We start from the raw sequence: 18,579 nt of genomic DNA, 5'->3' as shown, positions 1-18,579 counted from the left end.
TTGCCCCTTCTCCTACTATATGATTTGCTTCCGCTTGCATGATTCCATCCGCTGCCAAATCCACTCCCAGATATCTAAAACACTTCACTTCTTCCAGTTTTTCTCCATTCAAACTTACCTCCCAGTTAACTTGTCCCTAAACCCTACTGTACCTAATAACCTTGCTCCTATTCACATTTACTCTCAGCATTCTTTTTTCACACACTTTACCAAACTCAGTCACCAGCTTCTGCAATTCTCACATGAATCACCCACCAGCGCTGTATCATCAGCGAACAACAACTGACTCACTTCCCAAGCTCTCTCATCCACAACAGAATGCATACCTGCCCCTCTTTCCAAAACTCTTGCATTCACCTCCCTAACGACCCCATCCATAAGCAAATTAAACAACCATGGAGACATCACACACCCCTGCCGCAAACCTACATTCACTGAGAAGCAATCACTTTCCTCTCTTCCTACACGTACACATGCCTTACATTCTCGATAAAAACTTTTCACTGCTTCTAACAATTTGCCTCCCTCTCCATATATTCTTAATGCCTTCCACAGAGCATCTCTATCAACTCTATCATATGCCTTTTCTAGATTCATAAATGCTACATAAATTGCTTTTCTAATTATTTCTCACGTACATTCTTGAAAGATAACACCTGATCCACACATTCTTTACCACTTCTGAAACCACACTGCTCTTCCCCAGTCTGATTCTCTGTACATGCCTTCAGTCTCTCAATCAATATCCTCCCATATAATTTCCCAGTAATACTCAACAAACTTGTACTTCTGTAATTTAAGCACTCACTCTTATCCCCTTTGCCTTTGTACAATGGCGCTATGCAGGCATTCCGACAATCCTCAGGCACCTCACCATGAATCATACATACATTAAATAACCTTACCAACTAGTCAACAGTACAGTCACCCCTTTTTTAAACAAATTCCATTGCAGTACCATCCAAACCCGCTGTCTTGCTGACTTTCATCTTCCGCAGAGCTTTTACTACCTCTTCTCTGTTTACCAAATCATTCTCCCTAATCCTCTCACTTTGCACAACACCTCGACCAAAACACCATATATCTGCCACTCTATCATCAAACACATTCAACAAACCAAAATACTCATTCCATATCCTTCTCACATTACCACTACTTATTATCACCTCGGCATTAGCTCCCTTCACTAATGTTCCCGTTGATTCCCTTGTCTTACACATATTATTTACCTCCTTCGAAAACATCTTTTTATTCTCCCTAAAATTTAATGATACTCTCTCACCCCAACTCTCATTTGCCCTCTTTTTACCTCTTGCACCTTTCTCTAGACCTCCTACATTTTTCCTTTTTACACCCAGTTATTTGCATTATTTCCTTGCAAAAATCGTCCATATGCTTCTCTCTTCTCTTTCGCTAATAATCTTACTTCATCCCACCACTCACTACCCTTTCTAATCTGCTCACCTCCCACGCTTCTCATGCCACAAGCATCCCTTGCGCAAGCCATCACTGCTTCCCTAAATACATCACATTCCTCGCCCACTCCCCTTATGTCCTTTGTTCTCACCTTTTTCCTTTCTGTACTCATTCTCTCCTGGTACCTCCTCACACAAGTCTCCTTCCCAAGCTCACTTACTCTCACCCCTCTCTTCACCGGAACAGTCTTCTTTTCTGAAAACCTCTACAAATCTTCTCCTTCGCCTCCACAAGATAATGATCAGACATCCCTTCAGTTGCACCTTTCAGCACATCAACATCCAAAAGAGTCATTTTCACACGCCTATCAATTTACACGCATTCTAATAACGCGCTATGGCCATCTCTTCTGCTTACATACGTTCACTTATGTATATCTCTCTTTTTAAACCAGGTATTCCCAATCACCAGTTCCTTTTAGCACACAAATCTACAAGCTCTTCACGATTTCCATTTACAACACTGAACATCCCATATACACCAATTATTCCCTCAACTGGCACATTACTCTTCTTTGCAATGAAATCACCCATCAATATAACCCGGTCTCGTGCATCAAAACTACTAACACAGTCACTCAGCTGCTCCTAAATCACTTGCCTCTCATAATCTTTCTTATCATGCCCAGGTGTATAGGAAAAGGGGTGGAAACGTTGTGGAAGTGGGGAGGGGGTTTGTGTGTGTGTGTGTGTGTGTGTGTGTGTGTGGGGGGGGGGGGGGGGGGGGGGGTCAGCACCTCACCTACAACATGACAAGCAGCTGCACCACGATCCCAGACAGTCCTACCTTACCCTCAACATGACCAGCACCTGCACCACAATCCCTGACCATCCCACCTTACCCTCAACCTAACATGATGAAAACCTGCGCCACGCTGCCGCCCTCCCCGCCCTACCTTCAACATGACCCCACCCTCGCCACACTGCCGCACCGCTGTGCATAATCCTCAAAATGACCCTCACCTGCTCCACACTCCCACACCTCCCTTCCCTACCCTCAACATGACCCATACCTGCACCACATACCCGTACTGCTCAACGTCACATAACACCCGCCTGTTAACACACGTGTACTTGAACCACACCCACCCATCCCAGCTCTCAACATAGCGTGAAAATATATCACATCTTTGCTCCACCTACGAAGGATCTCAACAAGACTTGAGCCTCTGCCATACGCCCACCCCACCTGCTAGCCTTAACAGCATGACCCACTCTTGTACTAGCCGTCCCCCATTCTCCGCTTCTCAACATGGCCAGCACTAGCACATGACACCTAACACATAACCGCACCTCTATCACGTCGCTTTCCAGTCAATCTTTCAACGTGACTCATTTTGCATCACACGCCCGTCACTCCCCACTGCTCCATGTGACCCGCATCTATAGTTCACTCCGACCCCATCCCGCTGCGCCTTACCTCGTCCCTTCCCGCATTCAAAGTGGCTCGTACCAGTACTAATCCCCATCAAGCTCTGCCCCGCATGTCATCATCATGAGCATCTGTGCCACACATCAGACCCCTTCCACCTCCCATGTACTACAGTCTCACCTTGCCCTGCCAACCATCTCTACATGAGACGCACACACCTACACTACTCTCCCACCCCACCCAAATCTCAACATGACGCACCTACACCAAGGACCAGTCCCAGCCAAACTCTCAGTATGATCTGCACCTGCTGCTCTAGCCAGCCCCAGCCTGCTCTCAACATGACCTGCAAATGTATCACACATCCATCCCGTTGTACCACACACCCATCTCTTTGTACCTCACACTCGTCCCGTTGCACCACACACCTATCCCGTTGTACCACACACCCGTCCTGTTGTACCCCACACCCGTCCTGTTGTACCACACACCCGTCCCGTTTTAGCACACACCTTATCCCGTTGTACCACACACCTATCACGTTGTACCACAAAACCATCTCATTGCAGTACACACCCATTCCCTTGTACTACAAACCCCTCTCGTTGCACCACACACCTATCCTGTTGTACCACACAACCGTCCCGTTGTACCACACACCTATCACGTTGTACCATCAACCCATTCCATTGTACCACACACCCAACCCGTTATACCACACACTCATCCCATTATACCAAACACTTATCCCGTTTTACCACAAAACAATCCCATTGCGCCACACACACACACACACACACACACACACACACACACACACACACATCCCGTTGTGCCACACACTCATCCCATTGTCTCAACATTAAACGCCCCTACAGAACACGCGTGTCCGCTGAGGCTCGCCTTAAACATGACCCACAAATATACCACATGTCCCTCCCTCCAAGTCCTACTATCAGTATTATCTACCACACCAGTGCTACACGAGGAAGCCCCTCCACTCATTAACATAACCTATATCTACACAACACGCCTTCTTACCTCATCTTTCAACATGACCAGTACTTTTACCATACCACCGCACCGTCTCATCTCTTAACGTGACTCGCATGTTTACCCACACACTCGCAACGCTTCGCTTCTAAGCATAACACACACGTACAACAAAGGCCCGACCCTTCCCTGCCTCTCAGAGTGACAAACACATGCATGATGTGCTCACCTTGCTCAGACTTTCATCATGAAGCGCACCTCTACCAGAGAGCCACCCCCCCTCCCAGTCCCACCCCCTTCCACCTCAGCATAACTTGGACCTGTAACACATACCCTCACCATCCTGCCTCTTAACATGACCAGCACCTGCACCACACACTCGCCAAGCCGTAGCTCTTAACATGAACTGCACCTCTACCACATCAAGGCTCTGATTATCCAACCCTTCTTTCAATGTGATCTTTACGAGGCAAAACGTTTTTTTTGCCAAGGAGGAAGGCAGAGGCTCTGTTTTTCTACCACTGTTGGATATGTCGAGTTTTAGTCAAAAGTCTCTCTAGCAACTGTCTTACTACCTTTCCTTCGTTTTTGTAGTTGTCTCTCCCAGCGATATGCAACTCATTTTGGATTCTTTCTTCTACAACTCCCTCTTGGATGACTCCCATACCCCCTGTCGTATCTCTTACTAATCCTATTGCTTTCCATATAATTCTTTTTTCGTTTATTGCAGAAAAAGCACATCTCTCTCTTGGTACAAGTAAGGTGCAGAAGGCATCCTTCCTCGCGTTTTGTAAGACCGAGCTTCTAAACTTGCTTCAGTGCTTGTTCGCTTTCCCCGGTTCTGCAGGAAAAACAAGATCAGTATTCAATTTTGGAAGTTTGTGTTGTTACCGCTAATCACAATAAGGGAGACCATGCTAACCTTTTCAGTTACAATCCCGTTTCTTTGACCTGAACTTTGTCTTGAATCTTCGAGCCTCTAGTCAACTCCTACATTCTTTGACATCTAGAATCTCTCAGTCTTCCACATGACCATTAGCATAACTTACTAAAGGCGACATCCCCTTGTGGTATCTTTTCCTATCCTACTGATGTTTGGTTATCCTCTCTAAGAGCATTTAGGGAATACTTTATTGTAACCCTTCATACATCAAAAGCTTTTGACGGAGTGTGGCGCTGGGTTCTGATCCTTAAGTCCTCCACTTTTAACTGTTTTTCACAACTTTGTTCCCTCATCTTTGGCTTCCTCTTTGCCTGGGAATTGTTGATAGACCAACTTTTTCCCTTTTTCCGAACAACAGTATTGCTTCTCAAAGTTCTGGCCTATCTCATCTCTTTCTCCTTTTCATCACATAACAAAATAGCTTCATACACTCATAACTCAACACTTCTTTCCTCTACTTCTTCAAAATCCTCTCGTCTTCTCTCATTTGATCTACTTTTTGTCCCATCACAACAAACGTAGTTATACTGAAAAGCCTTTAAAACCTAATTTTTCCTTATTTTTTTCTTTATATCCTCTGATGACTCTGCAGTTCCTCTCAACACAGTAAGCATGCTTGGTGTCACCGCAACACCTAATCTACCTTGGAAATCCCACATTATAGAAAGAGCCATGTCTCTCCGAGAAATTGGGAGTTCTGATCAAAAACAAAATCTCATCCTTTTGAAAAGTTGGTCAGTGTTGCTCTCACACCTGACAAGTTCTAACTCTTCATTCGCATCTGCGAGTTGAGTCACAAAGCATCCAGTGAATCAGCTTTCCTAATGTGGTCTGAAGCCATGACTCACTTGTCTTACTTCACGGAGTAGTTTTGATCTTCTCTGCTGTACACTTTACCTCTGCTTCTGCCCTAGAGAGCTGGCTGGTTGTGTGCCCCCGGCATTAGCTAAACCACGTATACTTGACGAGCCACTACGTCACGTGTTTATTGTTTTTGTTGGCAACTCAAGAATGAGTCAATGTGATGTGTTTCTTTCCCTGCAACGCGAAGTTTTACCTTCTCACATATTCCCTAACATTTACCACAGGTATTCCACTTCCTACGAAGTTCTTAGATTTTTCCTCTTCCGTTTCTATCATTTTAGCTTCTTTGTATAACTCACTTAAACTCCAGCCTCGTACAGGACACTTCATCATGACGACCTTACGATATAAACGCAATATAAACGTCGTCATTATCATACTGATCATCATTACCACCTAGTACAGTCGAAGGAAATTAATAAATGATTTACAAGGTCACCATTAAGATTCATAAATTGGTTATCAATGACATTAACTAAGTCTGACAAAAGCTGCTTAAACTTTTTGATGTATGGTCATTACGCATGATGAAAGTAATATGCTCTACAGCAAAGTATAATGGCAAAATTTCAGTCATATGATATAGATAGTTTTGTATGTTGGTGGTTAGAAAATCTATTGGCTGGCCATTAAACAAATTGGCATTGTGTAGGAATCGGCACTGGCATACACTGTACTTGTAAATAATGTGACAACGCTGCAAAATATCAACATTCACGGACGAACACAAGTTGATAAAGAAGACCACAACAAAAAGTGAACGTTTATAAACGTAATCTGAAACAGTAAACTGATGGACTGGACTCATAAAGTGACAAATGAGTTTTGATAGTTACTAGGTATTACACATCCGCAATGAAAACTACAGTGTGAACTCGACCCACTGGGAGGAAGAGGAAAAAAGATTTACATGTAATATTCTCAAGTGACGTAAACAAGTTAGTAGTGCGTAGAAGACGTAAGAGAGAGAGAGAGAGAGAGAGAGAGAGAGAGAGAGAGAGAGAGAGAGAGAGAGAGAGAGAGAGAGAGAGAGAGAGAGAGAGAGAGAGAGAGAGAGAGAGAGAGAGAGAGAGAGAGAGAGAGAGACTCTAGGATTCATGGATGGATTATTCAAATTTATCTAGAGAACTAATTCTCACTCAGTTCAGTTCATTGTTACGTCCCCACCTTGAACATAATGTTCAGCTTTAGTCGCCTTACTTAAGAAAAACCATAGAAAGGAGAAAGTACATCGAGAATCTCCCGTACAAAGCAATACAAAGGAATCTAAACAGCAACAGACCACTGGATCCTTTCCAGGCTGTTTGTGACAGTGGTAGATATCAGAGACTCGCAGATTAGTGTGGTAAACCTTAGAAAGTATACGGGTAATTCAAAGAGAGTAACTGTGACTAATATTGGCACCTCAACAAAACTAAATGGAATAACCTACGAAAATTCTTTTCTGATTTTCTTGGATAGATTACTGTCTCTTATGTGGTTATGCTTCTGTCTCCACCAAACGCATAGCAGAGGTTATTCTTGCGGGAATGGAAGCATTTACTCCTTATTCCTCCAAGTCAACCTCTTCATCCAATCCATGGTTCAGCCGTTCCTGTTCCGAGGCCATTCAGGCAAGGGATCAGGCATGTCAGGCTTGGAAAGTTCTCCTTCCTCTGGCTCTCATTCAGCTTTTATCGTTACTCATAATCATTGCAGATACGTTATCAGTGAAGCAAAGTGTTCCTTTGTCCAGAAGTGCAATAACCTTTCTTTGCCGTTCGCTAACAGGTTTTTCTGGTCTTTAGTTAAGAGCATCTCTAACAACTTCTGTCGCTCTACCTTTCCTTCACTTCCGTTCTGACGATACTATAGCCGTCTCTCCCGTAGACAAAGCAACCTTCCTTGGTTCCTGTTTCACATCTTGGATGACTCTAACATTCCATCACTCTATGATGCTCCTCTTCCTAATCATATGCCTCTCATTGTAATCTCTTTTCGGACTGACCGAAAAGCACTTTTTTCTGGAAACAGTCAAAGCTTATGGTCCTGATGGCATCTATCAACGTGTACTGAGAGCACCTGACTCTGAACTTGCACCTGTGCTTGCTTCTCTGTTTCGTTTCTGTTTAAAAATTAGAGCTGTTCCTCCTTAGAAGCATTCGTTGGTTCATCCTATCCCTAAGAAGGGTGACCGTTGTAGTCCCTCGAATTATCATCTGTTGCTTTGAGGTCTACTATTTCCATACTCTTTGAATCCCTGCTCAACCCTCATCTCCTTAGAGATCTTGAATATTACAGTCATCTGATCATCAGTATGGCGTCCATAATGCGAGATCCACTGTTGATATTCTTTCCTATCTTACTATGTTGCTGCCCTTGAGATATCCGAAGCTTTTGACAGGGTTTAGCATTGACATCTTATCTCCAAGCTCTCTTCTGCTTTCCCTCCTTCATTTTGCTCCCTCATATCTAGCTTCCTTTCTGGTAAATCTGTCTCCGTGGTCGTTGATGGATCAGCCTCCCTCCCGTTCTCCATCAGCAGCGATGTCGCTCAAGTCTCTGTCCTGTTCCCTACTCTTTTCTCCTTTTTATCAACGATTTTTTCTCTTTCACATATAACTAGATACATTTATACACTGACGACTCAACGCAACATTCCTGCACATCCTTCACTTCTGCTCCTTGTCATCTCACTCGATCTGCATCTCGTTTCAACACAACTTCCTTAGTAAACTCACACATAGACAGGGTATCTTAGTAGGGTTCACGAAATCTGGTTAAGTTTACTACCTGTAAGATCCAGTTTCTAGCCATCCTTAAAGTGTTCTGTAACTCCGCCTCTTGACTCAATGAAGATACTTGGTATTACTCAACATTCACACTTTCTTGGAAACACTACATTACGGAAATAGATAAGTCTGCCTCTAAGTGACTGGGAGTCCTGTTTACATGTCGAAACTTCTTTTCTTCTGAACATTTTCTCCGTTTATACGAAGGATTGATTCGTCCTTGTATGAAGCACTGCTCCACAACATTATTAGAATTCATATGCCATCAGTTTGTTTTAATCAGTCTGAAGCTGTAGACGTTCAAATTCAATTGAAGATTTATTTCCCAGCTCTGTACTATTAGCGAGTTTTGATATCTTGCAATGCGTCCCAATATCAATATCATTAATGTATATGAGAAAGAGAAGTGGTCCCAAGAGTGATCCTTGTGGCACCCCACTTGTTACGTCTAACCATTCTGAGGCTTGGCCATTAATCACAACTCTTTGTTTACTTTCAACATAAATGTTGATTATATAAAAGAAATCAAGCAGATTTGTCAGACATGAGCGATTTCTTTGAAAACCATGTTGAGAAACGTTTATCAAGTGGTGATTCTCTAAATGGCTTACAGTTCTATGATGGTTCCCATAAATTTTCAAACTGCAGATGTCGAGCTGATAGGATGATAAATTTCCGGGCAATAACTTATTATCTTTATAGAATATCGGTGTTACACTGCCAAACTTCCGTTCATCTGGAACTTTTCCCGTAGCAAGTAACAAACCGAAAACGATGGTTAAGGGCCCAATCATCTCATTTTTCGCCTCTTTCAGTGTCCTCAGAGAAAACTTATCACGGCCCGCCTTTTATTTATATACATTTCTTTTACTGCTCATGGCGTAACTTCAGCTTTTCTGTCAATATGTTGACGACCGTTCTCCTCTCTAATCAATGAAACTTAATTCGGGACATTATGGACCGCGTCTTTGATAGTAAATACAGATACAAGAGAGTCATTCAAGATTTCTGTCATGGCTTCCTTGTCTTGAACCATAATTACTTATCTCCGTAATTAGTGAACCAATTGACTGGATAATGACTCTTGCGTCTAACGTAACTGCAAAACTTAATAGGGTTTCTTTGCTTTCTTGAACAATGTATTCTTCATATTGACGTTGAATTTGTCGTATAACTATCGTACTTTCTCTACGTAAATTTACATAACTTACTCCATCATATTGTTTATTTGTCTTTTTGAGTTTCTAATGAGCTACTCTTAGACAAGAGGCTCTATTTTTGATCCAACATTTCACCAACTTGGCTTCTTTTTTGGAATAGACAGTCTTCTACCCACCGGCTCGTGTGTTCCTTCTACTGCTTTGAATGTTATATTGAAGCCTTTCTAAACTCCATTCATGTCAGTTTCATTGACCATATCATCCCAGAGTACCGAAATCTGTATGTTTAAAATTAGGTATTTTTTCGCGAGTGTCATGTTGAACATTACATGTAATGTTGAAAGCGACTTCAACAGTTATTTATCGGTGATCAAGTGCCAAACTTTTCTCCAACCTCAACATTATTAACGACATCCTTATTAATAGAACTAAATCTAATATATTCTCTTCACGAGTAGATTTCCCGACTAATTGGATTACGGCACTATCAAGCAAATTTACTCAGCCCACGTGGGCCCGGAGCTACCGGAAAGGGATTTTCACCATCTAATCACCGGCATATCAAAAGTTCTTACTGTGATAGAATCTTGTTCATTTTTTGTTAATATTATCATAAAATCTTTCCTCCATCTTTGGTGTCTGTGCGGGTGGCCTATAGATCAGCCCTACTGTTATTCTCTTACGATGTTCGTTTCAATATCCACAAAAGTAAAGTCAACATTTCATTAGCTGCATTTTTACCACGGGATTTGAATGAGCTTAAACAAAGAGCAGGACACCACCCCCTACTCTGTTTCCCTAACTCCAGTAAACAGAGTGAACCCTGGAACTGAGTATTTGGCGAAGAAATCCTTATTGCTGATAACTAACCAAGATTCCTTAATAGTGATTATATCATATTTTGCTTCTAGCGCTGTTGTCACTGAGGCTTTATGCTGTCTACTGCGAGCGTTTACATAAGATATTCTTACATGAAACTATGTGGAAGGGCAGAGCTCCATACGGGCTGTGGTTTTTGACCACAATGTACGACGTGTAGTTTCAATAAGGAGTCTACCAAAACGCGTACCTCCACCCACCTTATTCAGGTGTGGTCCGTCCTTCATAAACATACCAGAGTGCAGGTCACAACTTTATAAGCTCAACTCCTTCATGAAAACAACGGTTTACTGATCTATTATTCAGACTGAACTAAAGATAGTGTTCCCGGTGCCGATGCTGAGAATAAGTGAAATCATAATGTTATTAGTTTTGTCTGGAAAATATCGAATAATCCAGCGAAATTTGTCTAACAGTTCCTCCGATTTTTCCTTCAGTACATTATTCTTATCTACATAACAAGTAAATATTTAGTGCCATCACAAACTTCGTGTACAGCGTCGGCAACATCAACTACTACGTCACCTGGAAAACAAAAACGTTTACGACGTGAAGGATTTTTGGTGTAGAGTTCCTCCAGCTGTCGTCCTCGGATCATAGTGTCGCCGACGAACCTCACTTTGTGGTCGTCGTCCTCGACATCAGTCAAAGCCTGAAGCAGATATGTTGTAATTAATGACATCAAAGGTAAACGTTTATGCGGCTCCACAGTTCATCCCATTACCAGGAAGGGTCGGCTTTCCCTTGTGAGACAAAAAGGATTTCTTTGGAATGTCTCGGTACCTATAGCGATGTTTCCTGACGTTGATACTTCACGCACTCATTCTCTTTGTAGCTGGATTCGACGGTGTGACGAAGGACATCTGCCCTGTGTGTCAAATAGCTACTTTTATCAGTAGCTGCAGCCAGCATTTCTTCAAGGGTCCGTCTGTCTACTCAAAACCTTCAAATCAAAGACATCGCAAGATGATTGTAGAGCATGATTACTGTAAAACATAATCTCCAAAATGAGGACGAAAGCCTATAAATTTGTATAGCTCTAAACATGTGTTTAGAGAGAGAGAGAGAGAGAGTTGCGAGGTTCTTTGATACAGGTAACACGATCCAAGGCCGTACTGATTTTCCTTTAATCAGTTGGCTTAGGTTTGAACAGTCTGACTTTACTGGTCGCAATAGATGGAGACTCTTACGGGACACGTATTAGGTATCATACCTTCAACAGCACTGTTTACATCTTACATTATCTACCAATAGAGAAACTGAAGACAACGCTACATATAACAACACTGCATATATGTTTTAAGAAAGAATTAAGAAATATTCAGCTTTATATCCATCTCTGACACTTATTTCCACCTCATTATATATAAAGTTTCCTGATATTACCTTTGCTTCGGCTATATGTTGCCTTCACAAACAGTTTCGAATGAGCCCATTGGTCTGTTTGCGTTTCAAATTCCTTAATAATCCTTTGTATAACAATTTCAGGGATGCCATCATATTCCAGCCTCATACTCATGATGATTCAGATCCTTTGCGTTTTCTTCCCTTGCAGTATCCTTCCCTGTAGGACACTAAAGAGGTGTTATTAGTACAGTATGAACCGATCCACGACTCATTTTTTGCAGATTTAGTTTATGAAATACAACCATGTTTCCTTCTGTCTATTTAGCCATACTGTTTACTTTATCTCTCGTTATCTTCCTGCTCCAGGTGTCCTTTCTATCTTCTCCGAGGTTCCCAGAACGCTCAGGAAGCCGGTCGGCCACATCCACCAAGTAGGACTACGAGTCAAGGGGTGGGGTGCTGTGTGTCTGCCTCGTATGAGGTGAGTGCAGGACAATTCAAGCGTTGTGTCTTCAGTATGGATGTTGCATCTTGGGCATGAGGGGTCTTGTGGTATTTTATTCAGTAATTATTATGTTATAAAGAAGTTTGGTGTCCAGAGCGTAAACAAGAAAGTGTAACTCATATCCGCTTAGGATTGTGGTGTCGGATAGGTGTATGTCTGGTGGGATGGTGTTTAAGACTACTGAGAGTGTGGCTGTATAATGTCTGTCCGGTCATTTCAGTGTATATATGTTTTGCCAGTGCTGTGCTGGCTGGAGACTGGGGAACTGCAGGTAGAAATTGCTGAAGTATGAAGCAGGGATCACCTTGTTTTGCTACTTGGGGTTGATAGTTAATTATGGAGTCGTTCGGATGGAAAAGGTGTTCTGTTGTTCCAAAAACTGAGTCCCAGGCATATAATGATGGTGATGTATTGGGAGGATCTTTGTTTCTTCTCGAAGGCGTTGAGTATTTACGGTTGCTGTATTTGTTTTTGACAAACTGGATGATCTGGCCGGTGAGGCGTAATGTAGGGTGGAGCAGATGAATTTTTTCATAGAGAAAATGAAAGGATTCTTTTTCTTTTCCAGATCTGGTAACAGTAAGTGTTTTGATGACATTTAGGTTGTTAGCTGCATTTGTGTTAATGTTTGTGATGTGGGATGACTGTCATACTTGTGTCTTTTGTAATGCCTAGAAAAGTTATGTTGAGTGGGTGCGATTTCCCATTCAGGGCGACGGTAGGGAGCAGGCTGGATTCCTGTCTGTCTGGGGCTATAAAATAGATAACTACGAAAGCCCTCTGTACAGATGTAAACTATTCCAACCGTGCGATGTGGCGTTGTATGTTTGTTGTTGTTTAAGGTCTGGGTGCAGTAAGGTCGTTGGTTGGAAGGTCTGTATGGAGATATGATGATGGGAAACTCCGCTGCAAACTTAAGGGTTTTAGAAGTGAAGCCATTATGAGTTGGTTATGAATCATGCGAACCACTTTTGTCTTAGTTGTGTACAGCAGTATAAGGTTTGTTTTGGTTGAGGATGTATCAGGGGCAGAGTCAAGTATTTTGTTGTCTGTTGCCACTTATACTGTGCGGGACGACTGTTGTGGATGGTTGAAGCTAATGAGGTTATATTGCGAGGTTTATGTATAGTATGGCAGTGAGGTGACTGGCGTCTAAAGCTATTTTGCGTCGGTTAGAGGAGGATGTTTTGCTTGATTCTGTTATGGATCAGTTTTTCAGAAAGTTTGACATTAAGGACAGAAGTGACTTGGATGGTAAGAGCATGGAGCGTTGGATGGTTTGGAGGGTATTATTATTTATATTATGTTGGTATGTTTCCAGGTTTTAGGGTATTTGCTTATTGCCAGTGGCAGTTGAAGCTACCTTTAAGTGCTGATTGCAATGGAGTCATTATGTTCTACGTTTTGATATGCTTGCATGGTCTGTTGCAGGAGAGTTCTCTAATGTTTGATTGCATTGCTTGTATCAGCAGGAGAGAGGGGCGGATGAGCCGTTATTTCTGAATGGATTTTGTGCAGCTGATTCTCAAGTATTGTTTCATGAGTAAGGTTGCCAGATTTTTGGAGGTTGGGATGTCACTGGATTGAATCAGAACTATTTCAATTTTAAGAGCTTGGTCGGTGTGAGAAGTGTGGATGTTGTTACTTCACGTGAGCTGGAGTTGATTGAGGTTTATCGTATTGAGGAAGGACTGCCAGTTTTCTGTTTGCTCTTCAGTGATAAGGTTAGTGATGGTGTTACTTGGAATCTCGATATTTTTGGTGATTTCTAGTGGTGGTGAGTGGTTGTGTCTGAGATAGTTTCTTTGTTTGATGAGTCTTGTAATTTGAGATAAGTTTTGGTTATATCTTTTGTATGTCCTTATGCCAAGTGCATTTTATTGGTTGGTTGGTTATGCTGATGTTGTATACATTACAAATCATACGGGTGGAAATCCTTTACAGGGAAGTTGTGGAGTTCTCATTCCATGTCCTGTGTGAAGTCTTGAGTTTGTTAGAACGAACTCCGAGGGAACGTAATCTCCAGATCAAGATATTACGTACCTTACCACTCATTTATAACACTTCAAGACGTCTTCCATTCCTTATGGTGTTGTATCATTTTTCATCTATTTGACTGAAGATGGGCAGCACTTGTATGCCCAGAACATGTCATGTATTTCGATTATAAAGTGAAAATGAATGTAGGACACCAATTTACATTTCATCAGATGAAACAAAACGTGTTGTGAGAAAAAAAACAAACATAATATATGTTTGAAGAATTTTCTTTTCATCCTATCATTGTACTAATTCTAGTATCACCTGCAAAGCATCTGAGAGAGAGAGAGAGAGAGAGAGAGAGAGAGAGAGAGAGAGAGAGAGAGAGAGAGAGAGAGAGAGAGAGAGAGAGAGAGAGAGAGAGAGAGAGAGAGAGAGAGAGAGAGAGAGAGAGAGAGAGAGAGAGAGAGAGAGAGAGAGAGAGAGAGAGAGAGAGAGAGAGAGTAAGAAAAGTATATATTTCAGATGGAGGATGTGTTGTGGAGTACGGGCAGCCCCATCCTGGCGATGGAAGACTGGAACCTAACGGGAGCAAGTAACATGACAGTGACCGAACAGGAAGGATGGCGCGTGGCCCTTGACAAAGCCCTTAAGGTCATGATGACCATAAACACTATCACCCTCATGCTGGGTATGGGCTCTGCCATAGTGTGGAGGGATGTAAGTCCTATCATCATAAGCCATAGCATTATAGGTTAGTTCAGCATCAGTAGAATACAGTTGGTTAAAAAACATATGTAAACTTACCTCCCGTAGCAGTCTTTTTTTTTTCTTTTTTTTTTGCTTTGTCGCTGTCTCCCGCGTTTGCGAGGTAGCGCAAGGAAACAGACGAAAGAAATGGCCCAACCCCCCCCCCCCCATACACATGTATATACATACGTCCACACACGCAAATATACATACCTACACAGCTTTCCATGGTTTACCCCAGACGCTTCACATGCCTTGATTCAATCCACTGACAGCACGTCAACCCCGGTATACCACATCGCTCCAATTCACTCTATTCCTTGCCCTCCTTTCACCCTCCTGCATGTTCAGGCCCCGATCACACAAAATCTTTTTCACTCCATCTTTCCACCTCCAATTTGGTCTCCCTCTTCTCCTCGTTCCCTCCACTATGACATATATATCCTCTTTGTCAACCTTTCCTCACTCATTCTCTCCATGTGCCCAAACCATTTCAAAACACCCTCTTCTGCTCTCTCAACCACGCTCCTTTTATTTCCACACATCTCTCTTACCCTTACGTTACTTACTCGATCAAACCACCTCACATCACACATTGTCCTCAAACATCTCATTTCCAGCACATCCATCCTCCTGCGCACAACTCTATCCATAGCCCATGCCTCGTAACCATACAACATTGTTGGAACCACTATTCCTTCAAACATACCCATTTTTGTTTTCCGAGATAATGTTCTCGACTTCCACACATTCTTCAAGGCTCCCAGAATTTTCGCCCCCTCCCCCACCCTATGATCCACTTCCGCTTCCATGGTTCCATCCGCTGCCAGATCCACTCCCAGATATCTAAAACACTTCACTTTCTCCAGTTTTTCTCCATTCAAACTCACCTCCCAATTGACTTCACCCTCAACTCTACTGTACCTAATAACCTTCCTCTTATTCACATTTACTCTTAACTTTCTTCTTCCACACACTTTACCAAACTCAGTCACCAGCTTCTGCAGTTTCTCACATGAATCAGCCACCAGCGCTGTATCATCAGCGAACAGCAACTGACTCACTTCCCAAGCTTTCTCATCCCCAACAGTCTTCATACTTGCCCCTCTTTCCAAAACTCTTGCATTCACCTCCCTAACAACCCCATCCATAAACAAATTAAACAACCATGGAGACATCACACACCCCTGCCGCAAACCTACATTCACTGAGAACCAATCACTTTCCTCTCTTCCTACACGTACACATGCCTTACATCCTCGATAAAAACTTTTCACTGCTTCTAACGACTTGCCTCCCACACCATATATTCTTAATACCTTCCACAGAGCATCTCTATCAACTCTATCATATGCCTTCTCCAGATCCATAAATGCTACATACAAATCCATTTGCTTTTCTAAGTATTTCTCACATACATTCTTCAAAGCAAACACTTGATCCACACATCCTCTACCACTTCTGAAACCACACTGCTCTTCCCCAATCTGATGCTCTGTACTTGCCTTCACCCTCTCAATCAATACCCTCCCATATAATTTACCAGGAATACTCAACAAACTTATACCTCTGTAATTTGAGCACTCACTCTTATCCCCTTTGCCTTTGTACAATGGCACTATGCACGCATTCCGCCAATCCTCAGGCACCTCACCATGAGTCATACATACATTAAATAACCTTACCAACCAGTCAACAATACAGCCATCTCCTTTTTTAATCAATTCCACTGCAATACCATCCAAACCCGCTGCCTTGCCGGCTTTCGTCTTCCGCAAGGCTTTTACCACCTCTTCTCTGTTTACCAAATCATTTTCCCTAAGCCTCTCACTTTGCACACCACCTCGACCAAAACACCCTATATCTGCCACTCTATCATCAAACACATTCAACAAACCTTCAAAATAATCACTCCATCTCCTTCTCACATAACCACTACTTGTTATCACCTCCCCATTTGCGCCCTTCACTGAAGTTCCCATTTGCTCCCTTGTCTTACGCACTTTATTTACCTCCTTCCAGAACATCTTTTTATTCTCCCTAAAATTTAATGATACTCTCTCACCCCAACTCTCATTTGCCCTTTTTTTCACCTCTTGTACCTTTCTCTTGACCTCCTGTCTCTTTCTTTTATACATCTCCCACTCAATTGCATTTTTTCCCTGCAAAAATCATCCAAATGCCTCTGTCTTCTCTTCCACTAATACTCTTACTTCTTCATCCCACCACTCACTACCCTTTCTAATCAACCCACCTCCCACTCTTCTCATGCCACAAGCATCTTTTGCGCAATCCATCACTGATTCCCTAAATGCATCCCATTCCTCCCCCACTCCCCTTACTTCCATTGTTCTCACCTTTTTCCATTCTGTACTCAGTCTCTCCGGGTACTTCTTCACACAAGTCTCCTTCCCAAGCTCACTTACTCTCACCACCCACTTCACCCCAACGTTCACTCTTCTTTTCTGAAAACCCATACAAATCTTCACCTTAGCCTCCACAAGATAATGATCAGACATCCCTCCAGTTGCACCTCTCAGCACATTAACATCCAAAAGTCTCTCTTTCGCGCGCCTGTCAATTAACACGTAATCCAATTACGCTCTCTGGCCATCTCTCCTACTTACATAAGTATACTTATGTATATCTCGCTTTTTAAACCAGGTATTCCCAATCATCAGTCCTTTTTCAGCACATAAATCTACAAGCTCTTCACCATTTCCATTTACAACACTGAACACCCCATGTATACCAATTATTCCCTCAACTGCCACATTACTCACCTTTGCATTCAAATCACCCATCACTATAACCCGGTCTCGTTCATCAAAACCACTAACACACTCATTCAGCTGCTCCCAAAACACTTGCCTCTCATGATCTTTCTTCTCATGGCCCAGGTGCATATGTACCAATAATCACCCATCTCTCTCCATCAACTTTCAGTTTTACCCATATTAATCGAGAATTTACTTTCTTACATTCTATCACATACTCCCACAACTCCTTTTTCAGGAGTACTGCTACTCCTTCCCTTGCTCTTGTCCTCTCACTAACCCCTGACTCTACTCCCAAGACATTCCCAAACCACTCTTCCCTTTTACCCTTGAGCTTCGTTTCACTCAGAGCCAAAACATCCAGGTTCCTTTCCTCAAACATACTACCTATCTCTCCTTTTTTCACATCTTGGTTACATCCACACACATTCAGGCACCCCAATCTGAGCCTTCGAGGAGGATGAGTACTCCCCGCGTGACTCCTTCTTCTGTTTCCCATTTTTAGAAAGTTGAAAAAAAATAAGAAAAAAAAAAATACAAGGAGGGGAGGATTTCTGGCCCCCCGCTCCCGTCCCCTCTAGTTGCTTTCTACGACACGCGAGGAATGCGTGGGAAGTATTCTTTCACCCCTATCCCCAGGGATAATATACATATATATATATATATATATATATATATATATATACACATACACACACATACACACACACACGCACATATACACACACACACACATACATATATATACATATGAAAAATGTAA

At 42.5% G+C, this 18,579-nt stretch overlaps 1 long non-coding RNA gene across 1 annotated transcript in view; it reads right to left on the bottom strand.

Moving 5' to 3' along the window:
* The window catches only part of LOC139764055 (uncharacterized), a 44,601-nt gene that overhangs the window by 19,644 nt on the left and 6,378 nt on the right, over positions 1-18,579 (bottom strand). The window lies entirely within an intron of this gene.

This window comes from Panulirus ornatus, chromosome 48 (genome assembly GCF_036320965.1).
Source record: "Panulirus ornatus isolate Po-2019 chromosome 48, ASM3632096v1, whole genome shotgun sequence".
NCBI classification, from domain to species: Eukaryota; Metazoa; Arthropoda; class Malacostraca; order Decapoda; family Palinuridae; genus Panulirus; species Panulirus ornatus.
This window is presented reverse-complemented; position numbering and strand designations above follow the sequence as displayed.